This window comes from Capricornis sumatraensis, chromosome 6 (assembly GCF_032405125.1).
Source record: "Capricornis sumatraensis isolate serow.1 chromosome 6, serow.2, whole genome shotgun sequence".
Taxonomy (NCBI): domain Eukaryota; kingdom Metazoa; phylum Chordata; class Mammalia; order Artiodactyla; family Bovidae; genus Capricornis; species Capricornis sumatraensis.
The window spans coordinates 79,995,894-80,005,030 of NC_091074.1; positions in this window are offsets into that span (position 1 = coordinate 79,995,894).

A 9,137-nucleotide genomic window follows, 5' to 3' on the forward strand; every position below is an offset into this window, starting at 1 on the left:
GCAGCAGCAGCAGCAGCAGCAGCCACATAGTGGACTTCCCTGGTGGCTCAGACGGTAAAGTGTCTGCCTACAATGTAGAAGACCTGGGTTTAATCCCTGGATCAGGAAGGTCTCCTGGAGAAGGAAATCGCAACCCACTTCAGTATTCTTGCCTGGAAAATCCCATGGACAGAGGAGCCTGGTAGGCTACAGTCCATGGGGTCGCAAAGAGTCAGATACGACTGAGTGACTTCACTTTCTTTTCTTTCCACATAGTTAGCTTGGATCAGAGGCACTGCCCCACTGCGGTTCAAAGGCATTTCCTACCCCATGGATATCACTCCAGTAGTACATTTTTTCCCTGTGGCATTTAGGTTAAAATGATTTTCCTGGGGATGTTGCTGGTGATCCAGTGATTAAGCATCCTTCTACCAATGCAGGAGACACTGATTCAATCCCTGGTCTGGGAAGATCCCACATACCACAGAGAGACTAAGCCTGTGGGACACAACTACTGAGCTTGCATGCCTAGAGCTGGTGCTCTGCAACAAGAGATGCCACCCAGATGAGAAAACTGTGCATCGCAATTAAGAGGAGCCCTCTGCTCACCGCAACTAGAGAAGGCTGGTGCACAGCAACAAAGACCCAGCACGGCCAAATAAACAAACTAAAGAGAGAGATGATTCTTATGTATAAATATGAAGATGCTCTGTGAGTCCGATGACAGTTTAAGCTACCCTCAGTTACCCAAAGGCATGATTTAATCAGACTTTTCTTTTCCACTTGTTGGTTGGCAGAGTGCATAACTGCAGGATATGAAGGAGGTAGCATGAGAACAAAGGGCAAGGAGGCCAGTCCAGGGCCCAGGAAAACTAGCCTTGGAGACGGTGTGGGGTGTGGATAGTACCCCTGAGGAGCTGGACCTGTGCTTCTCAGACTTTGAGGATGTAGAGAGATTATACAGGTATCTTGTTCAAAGACAGACTCTGCTTTAGGTCTGGGTGGACCCTGAGAATCTGATTTCTAACAGCTCTAACAAGTGATGCACCTGCTTCCGGTCCAAGAACCCGCCTCCTGCCCACCACCGCCAGTAGTGAGGGCCTGAGGGCTCTGGGAGCAGTATGGGGAGTAGAGGACACTGCGCAGAGGGCATGGAGGCTGCTGGAGCCCCACATAATCGACTCCACTTCTTTTGCAGGAACTGCTGACCTTACACGTGCCTGTGCCCGGTCTCTCTGCTTTGAAGCCCATTCATGTCTCAGACGCCACACTTGCCAAAAGACCTCTCTCTCCCTCCATCCCAAGACCCTTTGAAAAGGTCTATTGGTACTTCCTGATGGTCCAATGGTTAAGAATCTGCCTTCCAAGGCAGGGGACGTGGGTTTTATCCCTGGCCAGGGAACTAAGATCCCACATGCCATGGGGCAACTAAGACTCGACAAAGCCAGCCAAATTGAGGCGAAAAATTGAAGATCTGTTCTTCCAACTCTGTACCTATTTCTGCCAGTTTTCTATGCAGACTTCTCTGTATGGCAAAAGGGATTTGGGTCTGAGGGAAAGTTCAGTAACAGAGAGTGACTCAGCTTTGCTCTGCTCCCGTGAGTGCTGATCAACCAAGAAAACCCATTAGGGAGGATTTATTGGGCAATAGGAACCCAAGAGTATTTTGCTAACGGTGCCCCTGGTCACCTGCTCCCTGCCCCCTCCGTGGCTGCTTGCTTCTGGGGAGCCCAAGGCTGAGGAGGGGGGTCTGCAGAAGTTTCCATGGGCTCTAACTGGGTGGCCGTCATCCCTCTGCACTTGGTCTGCTGGACAGCTTAACAAAGGCCCCCACAGGGACATGCGCTGGGGGCTGTTTGTCTAGGGAAGGAGGCTGTGACCTTCTCACAGCACTCCGGCTGCCAGAAGCAGTTTGAGACTGACTCTCTCCCACTCCCATCTCTCAGCACCCCCTTCCCCATAAAACTGGGCAGGCCATCGTAGATGGTGCATCAGAATGATGGTATCCAATGGGGGATGCAATGGTAAAGACTCCACCAGCCAATGCAGGAGATGCAGGAGAGCTGGGTTTGATCCCTGGGTCAGAAAGATTCCCTGGAGAAGGAAATGACAACCTCCTCCAGCATTCTTGCCTGGAGAATCCCATGGACAGTGAAGCCTGGTGGGCTACAGTCCGTGGGGTTGCAAAAGAGTCAGACTCGACTTCATATGCATGTATGCACACATCATCTGAGAAGGGGCAGAACCAGTTTCTGAGGATGGGGTGGGTGCACATCCCTCTAGAGTGAGGGGCTGGAGGCTAAGACTGTGCTTGGCTCTCCAGAGGGCTCTACTGATTCCCTTGACTGCACAGGGACTGGGGACGTGAGAGACTATCCCACAACAAAAACTCCCATCTTCCAGAACTACCCAGTGGGGCGTCTCTGACAGACATTTTTCTGAAAATCATTCAGGACAACACAGCCAGAGATCCACTGATCAAGAAAAAAGTCACTCAGCCAGCAGTTCATATTTGGCCTGAGACAAGTCTTGCCCAATACAAGCAAGACGGTCATGCTGTTTTCACAGTTCATAAGGGAAATGACCACCCAGGCATAGAGGGAAGGATGGGGAAGTACTTCTAGACCACCCGGCAGTGCCCTGATGCTGGAAATGCTTTAGGCATCGGCAAAGGCTTTCATCCCATTCATATATTTATCCAAGCTTCCATTTCCTCTGAAGGGGCTTAGGGAGGGGAAAGAGAGGAGATAGAAAATCAGCTGGAAGGTATGGAGGCGGGACGTGCTAGAGAGGGAAATGTTCAGGACCAGGAGCCATCTGGCATTTCTATCTATTTATTTTTGATTGGAGGATAATTGCTTTACAATGTTGTGTTAGTTTCTGCTGTACAACAACGTGAATCAGCTGTAAGTATACATACGTCCCCTCCCTCTTAAGCCTCCTTTCCACACCCCCATCCCACCCTTCTAGGTCATCACAGAGCACTGAGCTGAGCTCCCTGTGCCAGACAGAAGCTTACCACTAGCTATTTTACACGTGGCAATGTATATATGCCAATGCTGCATTCCTATTTAAAAGTCACAGAATTGAGTGTTGAGAGACACAGGGAGTCACTTTAGAAGTGTGGAAACTGAGGTTTGGAGAATCAAAATGACTCATGCAAAATCACACATTAGTGACCAAGTCAGGAAACTTTAACCCATGTCTCTCAATCTTAGATCAGTTTTATTTCTATCTCTTAAAACATGTAATTTCTATTATAAGGTGTTTTAATGGATCAAAACATGCAGAGAGAATTGCGATCATGTAACTTATGGCAGATTTCTATTTTTATTTTTTTTGAGAAATAAAATGTTACAGGCACAGCCAAAGTGTCCTTGCCAGGATTTTACTTCTATGACATACCGACGGATGATAAGACCTTTAAAAAAAAAGAAAAACTGTTCATGGATTCTCTTGGCAGTGCCAGCAGGTAGCTGATTGATAAGTAGAAAAACTGATGGGTCAATTCAAGCATGACATTGCTTCTCGCTGGAGATTCTGGACGGAATCCACCTGGGTAGAAGAGGCAGGGGGTGGCTAGGGTGGGGGAGTAGGGTAGCAGAAGTCCAGGCTAACCAGGTGGTCTAAGAGATGAGGCTGGGGGTGGAGGCTGCTGACCTCTTGTTGCTGAGCTTGGCTCAAGGCCCCTCAGAAACTAACCCCTGTAGGCATGGTGGGCCCAGCGCATTCCTGATGGCTCTCTCCCTCAAACACAGATAGAAGCCACTGGCGCCATCTGTGTTCCAAGAAGGAGAAAAAGTGTGGAGAGAGTGGCTGGGGATGGGGAAGAAGGCCGGGTAAGATGCTTATCTTGATAAACAGACTTACCCACCTCCTCCTATGAGGGCTCAGCACTGAATGGGGAAACTGGCCCATCCAATGTCTAGCCGTGTTAGGACCACCCAGCATTTCATGTGGATGGCATGAAAGATCTTTCTAAACCAGTGAGATTCAATGATACAGAAATCATTGACCTGGCACTAAAACAATAGTAGCTGAAAGTTACCTGACATTTAAAATGTGCTGTTCCAAGCACCGTGCATGCATGCTAAGTGGCTTCAGTCGTGTCCGACCCTTCGCCACCCTATGGATTGTAGCCCGCCAGGCTCCTCTGTCCATGGAATCCTCCAGGCAAGAATCCTGCAGTGGGTTGCCACGCCCTCCACCAGGGGATGTTCCCAACCCAGGGCCTGAACCCTCATCTCTTATGTCTCCTGCATGGAGCGGGCTCTCTACCACTAGTACCACCTGGGCAGCCCTCCAAGTATTATATTTTCCTTATATTAACTTAGTCCTCACAACAATCCTCTGAACAGACACTATTTTATTCAAAATATTTACTTATTTGTTCCTGGATGCCTTGGGTCTTGGTTACAGCACTCTGGACCTTCCACTGTGGCTTGGAGTTCTCGAGTTGTGATGCACAGGCTCAAGTCCTCTGAGGCACCTGGGATCTTAGTTCCCAGACCAAGAGTTGAACCCGTGTCCTCTGCATTGGATGGCAGATTCTTAGCCACTGGACCACCAGGAAGCCCCTGAATAGATACTCTTCTGCCTCCACTTTCCAGAGGAGAAAACAAGGCGCAGAGAGGTTGACTAACTTGTCTGCAGTCACTCAGCTGACAGGTGCCCAAACAAGAAGCACACCAAGCAGACTGGCCCTAGATCCTGGCAGCAGGATCATTCTCAGATGAAATTTTACTTGCATGCCAAATATATGACAGATAAAGGCAAACCTGGAGCTGCTGAGCAGAGGCAAGGGCCAGTGACCCCTCCCCTCCAAACACACTCAGACCCATCTGTCTGTCCCAGTGCTGTCCGGGGAACCCTTGTGGTGTTTCAGAAGCTACTTGGAAAACCACTCGATAAGGGGCCTATTCAACTGACTCTCAAAGACTGGCAGCTTCAGGATGGAAGGCTTCATGGAGGAGGTGGGCCTTTTAAGGAGCAGGCACATCGAGAAGAGTGGAGTTAAGTAGAGCACAGGAGGAAGGGCCTGCTTGGGAAGGGTAGCAACCTCGACCACCACACAGAGTTTATACCCACAGACTGCTTGAGGGCCCTGGAGAGTTTGGAGCAGAGAGAAGTGACACTGTCCAATTTGTGTTTTAGTAGACTTCTGTGGGTGTGGGGGATGGAGCAAGTCCTGGTCTGTGTGTCCCTTACCACCACTTGTACAAAATCAATACTAAGACAGTCAGCAGATGACACTGAAGACACAGAGGCTGGTGTGGATGCCTCAGGATGTGTCCAGCCACCCTGGGGACAGTGGGTGTGTGCTCACACTATAGCCAGTAAGTTATGGCTGAAGCTGGTAAGATATGCTGGTGTTCATGCATATCAGCCTCGGACAGTTTTGACCCTCTGTGGGGAGCCATGTTCTTCTGATCCTCTCATGGTCCCTCTACATCACTGCCTTATTGCTACTGCCTGCAGCCTAGGAGCAAGCTTATAGCAGCATCACAGCCTGGCCCACCCTGGAGCCTTGGGCCTGCTCTGTAGTTAGGCTAGTTTTATATCTGGAGGATCTTACACCATTAGGAGCATATGAAGGGCCCAAGCATTGTATTGCCTCATTTCTTCACCTCTTAGATAAGAGATGCTGCTATTAAAGGGCTATGATTAACGGGATTCCATGAGAGGATGGCAGGTTACAAGACCCATGGATGGGGAAGATGCTGATAAGAGACAAAATCCACTTCTCCCAGAGCGATGGAGGAGCATAAAGGTGGCATTAGTGGTAGGTCTTTGGCCACGACGATGTTTTCACTGTGCCCTGTTTTCTATTTGTTGCTTCACGGATGATATTGTGAACCCCAGAGACAGACTGAAAGGATGCAAAATCATTCACATCATTCTGAGAGTCTGGATCATTCTCTTTGGATTTATGGAACATCTCTTGGGCAGCAAGAAGATCAAACCAGTCAATCCTAAAGGAAATCAACCCTGAATATTCATTGGAAGGACTGATGCTGAAACTGAAGCTCCAATACTTTGGCCACTTGATGTGAAGAGCCCATTCATTGGAAAATGCTGGGAAAGATTGAGGGCAGGAGGAGAAGGGAGCAACAGAGGATGAGATGGTTGGATGGCATCATCGATTCAATAGACATGAGTTTGAGCAAACTCTGGGAGATGGTGAAGGACAGGGAAGCCTGGTGTGCTGCAGTTCATGTGGTCACAATGAATCGGATACGACTTAGGGACGGAAAAACAACAGACACAGGGAAGCACCTCCTTACACCAAGGCTGAGGCCCAGGGTGGGGGTTAACCCAACCCAACCTGACCCAACAAAATATACTGCACTGCCATTCATCCCCTTCCCCTCTAAGATCTGCTCTCACAAGGAATCATCAAAATGATGGTTATAGGCAAGTGAATTGCCCTGGGACAGGATAACCCTCAAGAAGAAGGGATTCTGCTGCTGAGGCAGACCTCCCAATGCCCTCCTATATTTGTTATCTTGTGTGGTACTATGTCCTGTGATGAAGAGAAGCTGGCTTGGTCTTTCAACCTGGAGTTGGAAAGAAAATGCCATTTTGGCTCTGACTATGTAGCTGTGAAGATGTGATTCTGAGCTGCCACAGACTGTGTACTTGGCCATAATTTCAGCAGGTCCAAGATAAAGAAATTGACCAGGTAGAGAGAAACTGAAATGACAAGTGGCTAGGGAAAGACTGGATGAACTCTAATCCCTGCTTTTAGCCAGTTTCACCAAAAGCCTTCCTGCTACTCAGCTCTGGGGGTCAAGAAATTGCCTTGATTTTTTTTTTTTTTTTTTGCTAAGGCTGGTATGAGTTGCGTTCTTATCACTTACAACTCAGAGAGTCACAGATCACCACCGGTTTAACTAACTCCATTTCACCCAAGATGAAGTCGAAGCTGGAAGAGATCAAGTAACCAAGTAATTTGCCTTCCCTGGAGGAGTGGGTCAATGGCAAAGCCAAGACAGAGCCAGTATATTTAATACATGAATGCTCAAAGCAGTCATCAACTCAAGGAGTCAGGAAACTCTGCTGTGAGTCAAGAACAGTTCAGTGTATATATGTATCCGTTCTACCCCAGCATCACTCTCCCATTCAGGCTGGCATGTAACATCGAGCAGAGTTCCCTGTGCTACACAGTAGGACTTTGTTGGATGTATATGAATGCCTCAGTTCCTTTGCTGCTCACTACCACAACGTTGTTAATGAGCTATACCCCAATACAAAATGTTTTTGGTGTTTAAAAACAAACAAAAGAAAAAACAGTTCAATGTGAAAAGAGCCAATCAGATTAGTTTCCTCCCAGGGGGTTTGGAGCCTGGGGATAAAAGTAAAAAGGAAGACAAGGTTGCAGGCTAATCTAGTGATATTTGCTTTATCAGCCCTTCAGAGCTAGTATTCCACACCCAGACAGTTGTATTTTATTATAGATACCCAAGTTGTAAATAGAATCAGTGGCTTTATATTCAGACTCAAATTACAAACTCTATGACCTTGGGTAATTCCCTCACTTTCCCTGGTTTCCTTTGTGTGAGAATAATACTTCCGCATATGACTAATAAATCAGGCCGTTTATACGGAGGATATCTGAGCCCTGGAAAGCACCCCACAGATCTTGTAGCCACAAGTATCATAATGCTATCATAATGTTATGCATCTTTGTTACGTTGAAACCACGGCCAACAGCTGGTGTCTACGGAGCTCTTAATCCTTGATTCACTGTCTCCTTCTGTCCACTCCCACTGTTAACATCCAAACCGGAAGACAAGGGGGTTGACCTGAAAAGAAATCTGAAACGCTGCCTTGGAAGCAAAGGCCTTGGGTGGAGGCCCAAGGAATTTGGGGAATTCCCTTCCCTTCCCCAGCCCCCCATAGCGGGGAAACTGGAGGCAAGAGTGTCCCCTAGTGGGCAGTTTAAGTGCTGCCATCACAGGCAGAGGGTTACTTCATTGGTGCTATTGTGTGCTGTGCTTAGTTGCTCAGTTCAATTCAGTTCAGTTCAGTCCCTCAGTCGTGTCCGACTCTTTGTGACCCCATGAACAGCAGCATGACAGGCTTCCCTGTCCATCACCAATTCCCAGAGCTTACTCAAACTCATGTCCATCGAGTCAGTGATGCCATCCTATCATCTCATTTTCTGTCGTCCCCTTCTTCTCCCGCCTTCAATCTTTCCCAGCATCAGGGTCTTTTCCAATGAGTCAGTTCTTCATTTCAGATGGCCAAAGTATTGGAGTTTCAGCTTCAACGTCAGTCCTTCCAATGAATATTCAGGACTGATTTCCTTTAGGATGGACTGGTTGGATTTCCTTGCAGTCCAAGGGGCTCTCAAAAGTCTTCTTCAACACCACAGTTCAAAAGCTTCAGTTTTTTGGAGCTCAGCTTTCTTTATATTCCAAATTTCACATCCATATGTGACTACTGGAAAAACCATAGCTTTGACTAGACGGACCTTTGTTGGCAAAGTATTGTCTCTGCTTTTCAATATGCTGTCTAGGTTGGTCATAGCTTTTCTTCCAAGGAGCAAGCGTCTTTTTTTTCATGGCTGCAGTCACCATCTGCAGTAATTTTGGAGCCCAAGAAAATAAACTGTCACTGTTTCCATTGTTTCTCCATCTCACTCAGTTGTGTCCAACTTTTTGCAACTCTATGGACTATAGCCTGGCAGGCTCCTCTATCCATGGGGATTCTTCAGGCAAGAATGCTGGAGTGAATCACCATGCCCTCTTGCAAGGGATCTTCCCAACACAGGGATCGAACCCAGGTCTCCTGCATTGCAGGCAGATTCTTTACTGTCTGAGCCACCAAGGAAGCCAATTTATGCTGTTACCTCCTACACTAATGTTCTTGGATTTTTGTTGTTGTTCAGTCACTATGTTGCGTCCAACTCTTTGTGACCCCATGGATTGCAGTGTGCCAGGGTTCCCTGTCCTTCACTTGGGTTACATGTAATGTTTTATGTAATATGTCTATAGGATTGATTCTAAATGCAGATGTCTCTGGCAGACAGCAGGATGCCATGGGAATATCTCACTAAGCATGACAGGCTTCCCTGTTCATCACCAATTCCCAGAGCTTACTCAAACTCATGTCCATCGAGTTACATCCCAAACATCTGAATGGGCTTCTCAGGC